The following is a 14,359-nucleotide window of genomic DNA, read 5'->3' as shown; positions in this document are numbered from 1 at the left end:
GAAGATATATTTTTATGTGGTTTGACATATGGGTCCCGTTTCATTCGTAGACATCTGCATACTCATCACTTATCATCATTTGTTTTGAAAAGACCATTGTTTTTAAAGGTTGTTGTCTAACCATGAAAGATGCTTGAATTCTTGGGCTCCTTAGAGGAAGAATTCAACCCGGGGCCAGTGATGAGGCTTGATCACTCAGAGCTTTTGTGTCGCAACGTTTTATGAAAGTATAAAAGAGAGAAAGCTTCTGACATAGACATCAGAAGGGGGCAGAAAGAGTGCCCCCCTACTCATCTTTAGCTGGATGTTATCTAGCTACTAGCAGTCTACTCATTAGAGAAAGGAATGGCAGCAGACCCCTCACCCACAAGATATATGGAGATGACCGTGGCACCAGGTCAGTCATCCTGGGCCATAAAATGATTGATATGAGCAAATAGATAGCTTCATTCACATAGATCAGGAGAACCATGTATGAGTAAAGCTAATTGGTTTGTCAAGTCAGTTCTGAGCCTTTAGGCAGAACCTCCTTGAAGATAGAGTCTAGGGTAAATACATAGTACATTCACATGGCTTAAGGCAAACCTTTCCATAAGAAAAATGCCTTGGTCAGCTCAAAGTATGAGAAAAGTGAAGTTCAGGTGGAACCAGGTGTCATTATAGCAACACAGAATTGTAAGAGAAAACCTCTTTTTAAATTTGTATCGAGAAGGGGAAGAAAGAGAACAGCTTGTTTCCTCCTGCCTGGGAAGTGACAGATAACAACTGTCTGACACTTGCACCCCGTTTCCTCCCTTTGGAGACCCCTGGCCTTCCTGGCTGTTACCCTCTCAGTTTCATTCATTGAGTGTTTTCTGCCTTGTGAAACATTGGGCATAGAAGTACGTGTTAATTTAGGGGGATTTCATCCAATTTCATTTAAATGCATATGTGAATTAGAAAGTTTGACATGCCGTTGCTTTGTATACCGATTGGGAAATGTGAGTCTCCAAGTTTAATTTAGTTTTTCATGTTCATTTTTCTTTTTAGGGGTACAAAGAAAAATAATATGACTGTTAAGATCAGCTTTCGTATATTTTGCCAAATATAAATTGAGATCACATCGATCGGAGATGAGTCTGTGCATGAAAGCCCTAATAACTAATGTTATTTGACTTCACTACCATGGGATGTTTTCCTATCTATTGAGGATTTACTTCATGTATTTCGATTTTAACTTTCTGTCTTACAGCCTTGTTTGTAGATCAAAGCTATTTGAAATTGTCATCTGGTTTTCAATGGCTTGTGAGGTTATTCATGAGTGGTTTATAAAACCGAATGGATTGTACATAGCCATACTTTGTGGTCATTTTATGAATTTGAAGAATGTCTGAAGAATGTCTGCAGTTATGCCTTAAAGATTCACACAATTGATGTCCAATATTTACCTCAATAGACTTGCTTTCAATGTGTAGTTTCCTATGCGTACGTCTCTCCTTATGGATTTGGGTAGAACTTGTATTGGAACACTGAAAAATCTGTGATATCAACCGTGCTGACCTTCTTACTGGTGGTCATCATTAAGATTTTCACGCTCACTGTCACTTTGTGCAATGATATGGATCCTAGTGGAAACAGGTGCTATTCATCCTACTTTTGTGAAGATTGAACTCATCGTAGAAAGTGGAATGTGTTGAAATATTTATGGTATAAATATATCTTGTGTATATAATTACCCAGATTACTGCTGCGTATTTGACTGCTAAGTTATGAAATGTATGAGATAGATGTGATCCATCAATGGCGATTGGATACGTGGTGGAGAGGTATTTTGGTGATGCAAGAGATTTAAATGATGTGATCAGAGTATGTATATTCTTTTTATGTGGATAATGGGTCTTGGATCCATGTTTGAAACATTACGACCTTGTCTTTTGTTATGCATGGGAAGTGTCAAAAATGAAGATGAGGCGGGTACGTGCTTCAAGGGTAAGTATAGGGTTGAGGGCGTGACTATGATGTGGGTTAGGTTTAGGATGTGGATAGGGTGTCCGGTTAGGGTAGGGTGCCGGGGGCCAGCGTGAGGAGCTCTGCCCATGGCAAAGGTCATGAGGAAGAAGGCTTGGCATACGCAAAGGCGTGATCAAGCCTCAGGAAACCCCCTGTTCCCGAGCATCTACCCCAAAACCAGACTCTGTTTTATGCTCTCACCTACACCTCTGACTTTACAGGGGGCTCTCCCCAATAACCGTTTCTCTCGGAGAAGGAGTAAACGTGCAGCTCCAAGGCAATACAAATTCTTGGGCGTGACAAGAGTGTTTCAGCTTCCGGACTGCTCTGAAGGTTATCTAGCCCACCTGTATAGGTTAGTCCGGCCACATGTGATTTACAGCCTCCCAATCTGAGAGGCAGGAGATGTTTTAGACTTATTAAAGGCAAATTATTTTGGGGAGTTAGAAATTATTAGTATAATGGGTTGGTTAGGAATCATTTGGTGAAGGGCTTTTTCATTTGTTGTGTCAATAATTGCTGCTAATTCCCTGCTCTGGGTGGGACAAGGATGTCTCAGGTCAAACCTCTCTGCTGACAGACTAGCTTGTGTGACAGGATTATCCATACTCCTGCCACATGATTGTTTACTACCTCTTAACCATAAACAGCACAGAGTTTTGGAGAGTCTTAATTAGCATAGGGCTTTTTCTTCTTGTTGAGTCAATGATTGCCGCCAGGCCTCCATATCCTTAGGCACTTGGGAATATATTAATCAATGTATTTGGAATATAGAAAAGGAAATACAGTCGTTTTTGATGTTAGCAATACTAGACTTTTTAGCTAATGGATTTTCTCTTTTGTAATAGACCACTGGACTTTGCTATAAATCACTGTATCCTTGCTATGTAAGAATGTAACTTTATCATATCTTAAGACTAAATAGATCTTAAGGGGAGCATTGGTGAAAGGATTTTCATTTGTTGGGCTGATGTTTGCTGCTAAATCTCCATGTTCCCTACCCTTCTAATGAATATAACTAACATATAGGAGAAATAAGTATTAACCTTTAAGATGAATCCTGTTAACCTTGGGTTAAGTAAATTCCTTTCTTGATTGTAACTCACTACACCCACACCCTATAGGAATGCAGCTTTATTTGGAGGGTGGTGCCTGGTTTGAGAAAAAACACACTTGGAAAAAAGAAGTTTTTTGGTTATCAGAAAGAAAGGATCATAAAATGTCAGCAGGTCTCACTCATGGCCAGAAGATGATGTAATATCCCTAAGACCTTTTTTTATACATTTATGTGAAGCACCTGATTTTGATAAAGGTCAGGACTGCTGACCCCCACGTGACTCTGTATTCATCCCTATGTGTAACAAAAGGTATATAAGCAAACCCAAAAATAAAGAAATCGGATCAGTTTCCGGAAAGACTGATTCCCCCATGTCACTTCTTTCTTGCTCCGAGTTTTCTGGCTGAATTCCCATCTGGAACATGGATGCTATTCCACGTAATCTAAGTTATTCAGCCTCCTTTTCTCCACTAATCTTCCTACTGCACTAACCATTTCTAATCTCTCTATATCTGTGATTAAATATGTATTTTTCTAAAGATGCCGGCTCTGCCCCCAACTTCAAATCACCCTGGATCCACTGGGGCTGGACCCCGGCAGTAGGGTTAAGGTTAGAGTTTGGGGAAGAGCCCCCCAACTTGTTAGGGTGAGGGGTGAGGCGTGAGGGATCAGGGTGAGGGTGAGGGTAAGGGTTCGGGGTGAGGGTTCAGGCTGAGGGTGTGGGCCTCATATCTGATAAAGGATTGTACTCCAAATATACCCTTCCCTTCCCTCGAACAGAGCTCTCACTGCTGGAGCCCTTGACAGTGTGAAACACACCAGCCCCTAAAACCTCCACAAGGATGCCTGGGGCCTAGGTGCAAAGGCAAGGCAGGAGCGGTGCTGAGGCCAGGAAGGCGCCAGTGGTGTCTCCGAGCCTCGCGCAGCCTGCTCCTTCCTGGGAACTAACATTAGCAGCGAGGCAAGTCTGGGCAACGCTCGCCCAGAGCAGAGCAGCCTCACGCCAGGAACTCTGCCAGATCGGGCCTCTGAGCAGAGCTGCAGCTCTGCAGTAGTGGAGGCGCACTCGACTCCGCCCAAACTGGGCTTGCAGCTGCACGCGGTTGGGCTGCTTCATTTCCCCCGAGGAGGCTCGTTTCCCCTCATGCTGCGCACTCGGCTTCCAGGCAGGGGCCTCCTGCTTCTCCTACAGGTCTTACCTCAGGGGCTGCTTCCGCTGAGCTGGGGCTGTGGGCGGGAGCCCAGACATGCAGGAGCAGGCCCCAACCACCTGCACACGACTCTGCTGGGGACGAGAGCACTAGGGAATATACATCTGTCAGGCACCTGCTGGGCGTCCACGGACTGAGTCTCCGAGTCTGGGGACTGCAGATCCCAGCCAGGGGCCCTGGGTGTATGGTGCTCTCCGTGCGGCACATGTCTGGGCAGCCAAGCAAAAACTGAAGGAGCCCAGCAGTTGCCCTTCCATTCCCTCTGACAGAGCTCTCACTGCTCTAGCCTGTGGCAATGTGGAACCCACCGGCCCCTAACTCCTCCACAAGAACGCCTGGGGCCTACCTGCAAAGGCAGGGCAGGATCAGAGCTGAGGCAAGGAAGGCGCCCGTGGGGTATACCAGCCCCGCACAGCCTGCTCCTTCATGGGCAAGAGCCTAGCAGCGAGGCACGTCTTGGCAAGGCTTGCCCAGGGCAGAGCAGCCTTGCTCCAGGAACTCTGCCAGATCGGGTCTCTGAGCAGACCTGGAGATATGCCCTAGAGGAGGCGCACTTGACTCTGAACAACCAGGGCTTGTAGCGGCAGGCGGCTGTGCTGCCTCATCTACCTCCGAGGAAGCTCGATTCCCCACATGCTGTGCACTCCGCATCCAGGCGAGCCGACCCTCGCCTCCTGCAGGTTTGGCTTAGGGCTGCATCCCCTGAGCTGGGTTGTGCGCAGGAGCTCAAAGACGCAAGTGCAGGACCCAACCACCTGCAAACCTCTCTGCTGGGGAGGAGAGCACAAGGGAATGACGTCTGTCAAGCAACTTCTGGGAGCTCACGGAGTCAGCCTCTGTGTGTGTGGGGCTGCAGACCAAAGCCAGGGGCCCTGTGAGCCTTGTGCTCTCCGTGCTGTGCTGAGTCTAAGCGGTCAAGCCACCGCTGGAGGAGCCCTGCATTTGCCCTCCCATTGCCTCTAACAGAGCCCTGACTGCTGGAGCGCTTGGCAGTGTGCAACCCACCGGCAACTAAGCCCTCCACAAGAACGCCTGGGGACTAGGTGCAAAGGCAAGGCAGGAGTGGAGCTGAGGCCAGGAAGGCGCCAGTAGCATCTCCCAGTCTCGCGCAGCCTGCTCCTTCCTGGACTGAAAGCCTAGGTGCGAGGCAAGTCTGGGAGAGGCTCGCCCAGGGAGGAGCAGCCTCACGCCAGCAACTCTGCCAGATCGGGCCCCTGAGCAGAGCTGGAGCTCTGCCGTACTGGAGGCGCACTCGGCTCCGCCAAAGCAGTGAATGCAGCCGCACGCAGCAGGGCTGCCTTCTCTTCTCCCGAGGAGGATCGCTTCCCGCATGCTGTAAACTAGGCTTCCAGGTGGGGCCCCCTGTGCCTCCCACAGGTCTTGGCTCAGGAGCTGCTTCCCTGAGCTGGGGCTGTGGACGGGAGCCCAGACACCCAGGGGCAGGCCCAAACCGCCTGCACACGTCTCAGCTGGGGAGGAGAGCACTAGGGAAATGACGTCTGTCAGGCACCTTCTAGGCGCTCACTGAGTCAGCCTCCGCGTGTGTGGGGCTGCAGACCCCAGCCAGGGGCCCTGTGGGCCTTGTGCTCTCCGTGCTGTGCTGAGTCTGAGCGGTCAAGCAATCACTGGAGGAGCCCTGCAGTTGTCCTCCCATTGCCTCTAATAGAGCCCTCACTGCTGGAGCGCTTGGCAGTGTGCAACCCACCGGCAACTAAGCCCTCCACAAGAGAGCCTGGGAACTAGGTGCAAAGGCAAGGCAGGAGTGGAGCTGAGGCCAGGAAGGCGCCAGTAGCATCTCCAAGTCTCGCGCAGCCTGCTCCTTCCTGGACTGGAAGCCTAGCCGCGAGGAAATTCTGGGCAAGGCTCGCCCAGGGCAGAGCAGCCTCACGCCAGCAACTCTGCCAGATCGGGCCTCTGAGCAGAGCTGGAGCTCTGCCGTACTGGAGGCGCACTCGGCTCCGCCACAGCAGTGAAAGCAGCCGCACGTAGCAGGGCTGCCTTCTCTTCTCCCGAGGAGGCTCGCTTCCCGCATGCTGTGCACTAGGCTTCTAGGCGGGGCTCCATGCGCCTCCCACAGGTCTTGGCTGAGGAGTTGCTTCCCTGAGCTGGGGCTGTGGACAGGAGCCCAGACACGCTGGGGCAGGCCCCAACCACCTGCACACGTCTCTGTTGGGGAGCAGAGCACTAGGGAAATGACGTCTGCCAGGCACCTTCAAGGCGCTCACGGAGTTCGCCTCCGGTGTTTGTGGTTGCAGACCCCAGCCAGGGGCCCCGTGAGCCTTGTGCTCTCCGTGCTGTGCTGAGTCTGGGCGGTCAAGCAACCACTGGAGGAGCCCTGCAGTTGCCCTCCCATTGCCTCTAATAGAGCCCTCACTGCTGGAGCGCTTGGCAGTGTGCAACCCACCGGCAACTAAGTCCTCCACAAAAACGCCTGGGGACTAGGTGCAAAGGCAAGGCAGGAGTGGAGCTGAGGCCAGGAAGGCGCCAGTAGCATCTCCCAGTCTCGTGCAGCCTGCTCCTACCTTGACTGGAAGCCTAGCCGCGAGGCAAGTCTGGGCAAGGCTCGCCCAGGGCAGAGCAGCCTCACGCCAGCAACTCTGCCAGATCAGGCCTCTGAGCAGAGCTGGAGATCTGCCGTACTGGAGGCGCACTCGGCTCCGCCAAAGCAGTGAAAGCAGCCACAGACAACAGACTGCCTCCTCTTCTCGCGAGGAGGCTCGATTCCCGCATGCTGTGCACTAGGCTTCCAGGCGGGGGTGCCCCGCGCCTCCTTCAGGTCTTGGCGGAGGAGCTGTTTCCATGAGCTGGGGCTGTGGACGGGAGCCCAGACACGGAGGGGCAGGCCCAAACACCTGCACACGTCTCTGCTGGGGAGGAGAGCACTAGGGAAATGACGTCTGTCAGGCACCTTCTAGGCGCTGACTGAGTCAGCCTCCCCGTGTGTGGGGCTGCAGACCCCAGCCAGGGGCCCTGTGAGCCTTGTGCTCTCCATGCTGTGCTGAGTCTGGGCGGTCAAGCAACCGCAAGTTGAGACTTGCAGTTGCTCTCACTTTGCCTCTAATAAAGCCCTCACTGCTGGAGCGCTTGGCAGTGGCAACCCACCGGCAACTAAGCCCTACACAAGAACGCCTGGGGACTAGGTGCAAAGGCAAGGCAGGAGTGGAGCTGAGGCCAAGAAGGCGCCAGTAGCATCTCCCAGTCTCGCGCAGCCTGCTCCTTCCTGGACTGGAAGCCTAGCGGCGAGGCAAGTCTGGGCAAGGCTCGCGGAGGGCAGAGCAGCCTCACGCCAGCAACTCTGCCAGATCGGGCCTCTGAGCAGAGCTGGAGGTCTGCCGTACTGGAGGCGCACTCGGCTCCGCCAAAGCAGTGAAAGCAGCCTCACGTAGCAGGGCTGCCTTCTCTTCTCCCGAGGAGGCTCGTTTCCCGCATGCTCTAAACTCAGATTCCAGGTGGGACCCCCTGGGCCTCCCACAGGTTGCCTCATGAGCTGCTTCCCTGAGCTGGGGCTGTGGACGGGAGCCCAGACACCCAGGGGCAGGCCCCAACCACCTGCACACGTCTCTGCTGGGGAGGAGAGCACTAGGGAAATGACGTCTGTCAGGCACCTTCTGGGCGCTCACCGAGTCAGCCTCCGCGTGTGTGGGGCTGCAGACCCCAGCCAGGGGCCCTGTGGGCCTTGTGCTCTCCGTGCTGTGCTGAGTCTGGGCGGTCAAGCAACCACTGGAGGAGCCCTGCAGTTGCCCTCCCATTGCCTCTAATAGAGCCCTCACTGCTGGAGCGCTTGGCAGTGTGCAACCCAGGGGCAACTAAGCCCTCCACAAGATCGCCTGGGGACTAGGTGCAAAGGCAAGGCAGGAGTGGAGCTGAGGCCAGGAAGCCGCCAGTAGCATCTTCCAGTCTCGCGAAGCCCGCTCCTTTCTGGAATGGAAGACTAGCCGCGAGGCAAGTCAGGGCAAGGTTCGCCCAGGGCAGAGAAGCCTCCCGCCAGCACTCTGACAGATCGGGCCTCTGAGCAGAGCTGCAGCTCTCCCGTACTGGAGGCACACTCGGCTCCGCCCAAGTAGTGATTGCAGCCGCACGCATCTGGGCTGCCTCCTCTTCTCGCGAGGAGGCTCGCTTCCCGCATGCTGTGCACTAGGCTTCCAGGCGGGGGAGCCCCGCGCGTCCTACCGGTCTTGGCTGAGGAGCTGCTTCCCTGAGCTGGGGCTGTGGACGGGAGCCCAGACACGCAGGGGCAGGCCCAAACCACCTGCACACGTCTCTGCTGGGGAGGAGAGCACTAGGGAAATAACGTCTCTCAGGCACCTTCTGGGCGCTCACGGAGTCAGCCTCCGCGTGTGTGGGGCTGCAGACTCCAGCCAGGGGACCTGTGAGACTTGTGCTCTCCGTGCTGTGCTGAGTCTGGGCGGTCAAGGAACCGCAAGAGGAGACTTGCAGTTGCACTCACATTGCCTCTAATAGAGCCCTCACTGCTGGAGCGCTTGGCAGTGTGCAACCCACCGGCAACTAAGCCCTGCACAAGATCGCCTGGGGACTAGGTGCAAAGGGAAGGCAGGAGTGGAGCTGAGGCCAGGAAGGCGCCAGTAGCATCTCCCAGTCTCGCGCAGCCTGCTGCTTCCTGGACTGGAAGCCTAGCCGCGAGGAAATTCTGGGCAAGGCTCGCCCAGGGCAGAGCAGCCTCACGCCAGCAACTCTGCCAGATCGGGCCTCTGAGCAGAGCTGGAGCTCTGCCGTACTGGAGGCGCACTCGGCTCCGCCACAGCAGTGAAAGCAGCCACACGTAGCAGGGCTGCCTTCTCTTCTCCCGAGGAGGCTCGCTTCCCGCATGCTGTGCACTAGGCTTCCAGGCGGGGCCCCATGCGCCTCCCACAGGTCTTGGCTGAGGAGTTGCTTCCCTGAGCTGGGGCTGTGGACGGGAGCCCAGACACGGAGGGGCAGGCCCAAACACCTGCACACGTCTCTGCTGGGGAGGAGAGCACTAGGGAAATGACGTCTGTCAGGCACCTTCTAGGCGCTGACTGAGTCAGCCTCCCCGTGTGTGGGGCTGCAGACCCCAGCCAGGGGCCCTGTGAGCCTTGTGCTCTCCATGCTGTGCTGAGTCTGGGCGGTCAAGCAACCGCAAGTTGAGACTTGCAGTTGCTCTCACTTTGCCTCTAATAAAGCCCTCACTGCTGGAGCGCTTGGCAGTGTGCAACCCACCGGCAACTAAGCCCTCCACAAGAACGCCTGCGGACTAGATGCAAAGGCAAGGCAGGAGTGGAGCTGAGGCCAGGAAGGCGCCAGTAGCATCTCCCAGTCTCGTGACCCTGCTCCTTCCTGCACTGGAATCCTAGCCGCGAGGCAATTCTGGGCAAGGCTCGCCCAGGGCAGAGCAGCCTCACGCCAGCAACTCTGCCAGATTTGGCCTCTGAGCAGAGCTGGAGCTCTGCCGTACTGGAGGCGCACTCGGCTCCGCCAAAGCAGTGAATGCAGCCGCACGCAGCAGGGCTGCCTTCTCTTCTCCCGAGGAGGCTCGCTTCCCGCATGCTGTGCACTAGGCTTCCAGTGGGGGCCGCCCCGGGCTTCCTACACGTCTTGGCTCAGGAGCTGCTTCCCTGAGCTGGGGATGTGGACGGGAGCCCAGACAGGCAGGGGCAGGCCCCAACCACCTGCACACGTCTCTGCTGGGGAGGAGATCACTAGGGAAATGACGTCTGTCAGGCACCTTCTGGGCGCTCACGGAGTCATCCTCCGCGTGTGTGGGGCTGCAGACCCCAGCCAGGGGCCCTGTGAGCCTTGTGCTCTCTGTGCTCTTCAGAGTCTGGGCGTTCTAGCCTCCGCTGGAGGAGCCCTGCAGTTGCCCTCCCATTGCCTCTAATAGAGCCCTCACTGCTGGAGCGCTTGACAGTGTGCAACCCACTGGCAACTAAGCCCTCCACAAGAACGCCTGGGGACTAGGTGCAAAGGCAAGGCAGGAGTGGAGCTGAGGCCAGGAAGGCGCCAGTAGCATCTCCCAGTCTCGCGCAGCCTGCTCCTTCCTGAACTGGAAGCCTAGCCGCGAGGCAAGTCTGGGCAAGGCTCGCCCAGGGCAGAGCAGCCTCACGCCAGCAACTCTGCCAGATCGGGCCTCTGAGCAGAGCTGGAGCTCTGCCGTACTGGAGGCGCACTCGGCTCCAGCCAAGCAGTGATTGTTGCCGCACGCAGGTGGGCTGCCTCCTCTTCTCCCGAGGAGGCTCGCTTCCCGCATGCTGTGCACTAGGCTTCCAGGCGGGGCCGCCCCGCGCCTCCTACACGTCTTGGCTCAGGAGCTGCTTCCCTGAGCTGGGGCTCTGGACGGGAGCCCAGACACGCAGGGGCAAGCCCCAACCACCTGCACACGTCTCTGCTGTGGAGGAGAGCACTAGGGAAATGACGTCTGTCAGGCACCTTCTGGGCGCTCACGGATTCAGCATCCGGGTGTGTGGAGTTGCAGACTCCAGCCAGGGGCCCTGGGAATCTTGTGCTCTCCATGCGGCGCTGAGTCTGGGAGGCCAAGCTACAGCTGGAGAAGCCCTGCAGTTGCCCTTCCCTTCCCTCTGAGAGAGCTCGTATTGCTGGATCCCTTGGCTTTGTGTCACTCACTATCCCCTAACTGGGACTCCAAACCACGAACTCCACCCTGACTTCAAAACCCTATATCCCGAACCCAGAAACCGAATCCCGAGCTCCAGTCTCCAAACCGTGAACCTGAACCCTAACCCAACCCCGAGCCCGAACACCGACCCCTAAATCCCAAACCCAAAGTCCAATCTCTAAACCAACACCCCAAAGCGCGAACCTCTAACCCTCAGCCGAACCCCATACCCCAAACCCCAAGCCCATAGTCAGAACCAGTAACCCCAAACTCCGAACCCAAACATCAAACCGTGTACCTCAACCCATATACCGAATCCAAATCTCGAACCCCAAGGACCGAACTTCCAACCTGAATCAGGATCCCCTAACCCAAACCCCTAGCTGAACTTCTAATCCAAACCCGAAAACCAAGCACCAAACCCCTAACCCATAACCTGAACTGCAATCCCCTACCTTAAAACACCAACCCCAATCACTAACCCCTAACCTGATCAGCGAACCCCTAAACCGAACCCCAATCCATGAATCCCGAACCTCGAGCCCCAAACCCCAAACCCCAAAGCCTGATGCCAAACCCAAAGCGCTAACGTCTAAACTGAATCGAAACCCCAAAACCTAAACCCTTGACCCCAAACTCCTAAGCCATACCCCAAAGTCCAAACTGCAAAACCCTAACCGGAACCCCATACCCCAAACAATGAACCACGTACCCCAAACCCCGAACCACATACCCCAAACATGGAACCCGAACCCCAAACCCCATACCCTGCATCCGAACCCCTATCCCAACTGCAAACCCCAAACCCCGAACTGGGAACCCCAAACCCCTAACCCGAACCGTGAACCCCTAACCCTAACCCGAACCCAAACCTTAACCCGAGTCCCAAACCCCAAACCCAAACCCCGACCCCCATACCCCAAACCGCAAACACCGATCCACGTAGCCCAAACCCCGAATCCATAACTCGAACCCCGAACCCCAAATCCGGAACCCAAACCCCGAACCCCAAACCGCTAACCCGAACCCCAAACTTAAACCCAAACCCAAACCGCACACCCCTAATCCCTTACTGGAACCGCAAACCCGTAAACTGAACCCTAAACCCTGAACCAAAACCCCTAACCTGTACCCCACACCCCACACCCCGAACCCAAACCCAAACCCCTAACCCCAATCGCAAACCCCTAACCTGAACCCCAAAGCCCAACTGCGAACACCGAAACTGAACCCTAAAACCCGAAACCCAAACCCCCAAACCCAAACTCCAAACCCCCAACCCGAACCCCAAACCCCAAACCCCTAACCGGAACCCCAAACCTCAAACCCCAAACCGCACACCCCAAACCCCTAAGCCAAACCCCAAACCGCCAACCCCTAACTCCTAACCCGAACAGCGAAACTCGAAACTGCACCTCACACCCCCAACCCCAAACCATGAACCCAAACCCCCGAACCCCAAACCTCAAATCTCGACCCCCGAACCACAAACCTCACATACTGAACCCCTAATCGGAACCCCGAACCCCAATCCCCGAACCCCAAACCCAAATCCCCAAACCCCCGAACCCCAACCCTGAACCCAAACCCCAAACCCATAACAGGAACCCGAAATCGCAAACCCCTGACCCAAATCCCAAACTCCAAACCCCAAACCCCTAAACCGCGAACCCCTAACCCGAACCCCAAACCCCAAACCCTAACCGCGAACCCCAAACCCCAAACCCAAACCGCGAACCCCTAACCCCAAACCCTAAGCGCGAACCCCTAACCCAAACCCCAAACCCCAAACCAAACCGCGAACCCCAAACCCCAAACCCCTAACCCGAATCCCAAACCCAAAACCCTTAACCCAAATCCCAAACCCCCAACCCAAACCGCGAACCCCAAACCCCTAACCCTAACCTCAAACCCCAAACCCGAACTGCGAACCCCAACCCAAACCAAGAACCCCTAACCTGATCCCCAAACCCCAAACCCCAAACCCTTAACCCGATCCTCAAATCCCAAACCCGAACCGCGAACCCCTCACCCGAACCCCAAATCCCAACCCCCTAAGCTGGACCTTGAACCCCTAATCGGACCCCCAAACCCCAAACTAGAACCGCGAAGCCCTAACCCCAAACCCTGAACTCCAAACCCCAAACACGAACCGCGGACTGCAAACCCGAACCCTGAACTCTAACCCGAACCCGAATCCAAGCCCTAAGAAGAGAGGGGATTCCCCGAACCCGAACTCTGAACCTGAACCCTAACAAGTTGAGGGGATGCCGGAATCCTTACCCTAACCCTCACAATAAAACTGTAAAGTAAAAAGAAACTTTTCTGGCCTAAGCCCCGCCCCTTGCGGTCCCCCACCCGCTAAAAGCAAAAGAGATAAGCCTGGACTTGAACTTCTGACCCACGGAGCCAGATTGCTTGTTTACTTGGCTGTCCGCCTAACAACTATGCTACCCAGATTCAATGGGTTATATGTTGCTCCCAGGCACTCTTCAAGCCTCAGCCCACCAGGGCAGGCTAATAAAGCACTATGGGCCCTATTAGCACTCACTTTAAGCCATATCCCTAACACTAATGCCAACCCTAACTGTAACCTGAACCCTGACCCTGACCTGAACCCTAACCCGAATCCAAACTCTAAGAAGAGGGGGGTCCCCGAATTCTAACCCTAACCCCGAACCCGAACCCTAACAAGTGGGGGAGTTGCCCAAACCCTAACCCTAAACATAACAATAAACCTCTAAAATAAAAATAAACTTTTCTAGTCTAAACCCCGCCTCTTGCGGTCCCCCGCCCCCTAAGAGCAAAAGGGTTACATTGGAGACTTGAACTCCTGACTTACAGACCACAGTCTGCCTGCTTACCAGCCTGCCTAACCACTACACTATAGCGGCTTGCTGTTTCTCACAGGCCTCCCGGGCCCTCTTCAAGCCTCTGCCCGCCAGGGTCTGGCTCTGAAGAATATCATGGCTGTCCTAGGTCATCTTTGCTTTCTGTAGTCATAGTTTTATCCCAAAATCATAGACAGATCAGCTGAGAAAAAGCTTGGATTGGCTCGGTGGGGTGGATTTGCTTGTCCTGTGTTTCACCTGGAGGCAGTCGCGGTCCCGCCGGCCCGTCCTGGAAGGGGGCGTGGGGGCGGGGCGCCCCGTGCGCGCGTCGGGGGCGGGGCGAACCTGGGCGGCTGGTCAGGAGCGCGGCTCACGTGAGCGGGTCTGGGGCGGGATGACCATGGCGGCGCGTCGGGGCCAGGGGTTCCCGGTTGTGCTCTCAGGGCTCGCCATCGCAGCTGGGAATGCTCGTTTCGTGGGCTCCTGGGTCCCCGTCGATCGGCAGCCAGCGAGCAGAGCGGAGGGCTGTGGACCACAGGTAAGGGAACTCGGACTCGGCGGAGCAGGGAACCATGTATTCTGCCCTCTTTGTTTGCAGTCTCGGAGCCGACTAACATGGCGGTCGCAGAAAAGCCTCGCCTTTGGGGCCAACGGTTTTACCGCTTTACCCCTTTGCATA

The sequence above is a fragment of the Capricornis sumatraensis genome, chromosome 18 (genome assembly GCF_032405125.1).
Source record: "Capricornis sumatraensis isolate serow.1 chromosome 18, serow.2, whole genome shotgun sequence".
NCBI lineage: Eukaryota > Metazoa > Chordata > Mammalia > Artiodactyla > Bovidae > Capricornis > Capricornis sumatraensis.
The sequence above is the reverse complement of the archived record's forward strand: the minus strand, read 5'-3'. Positions refer to the sequence as shown.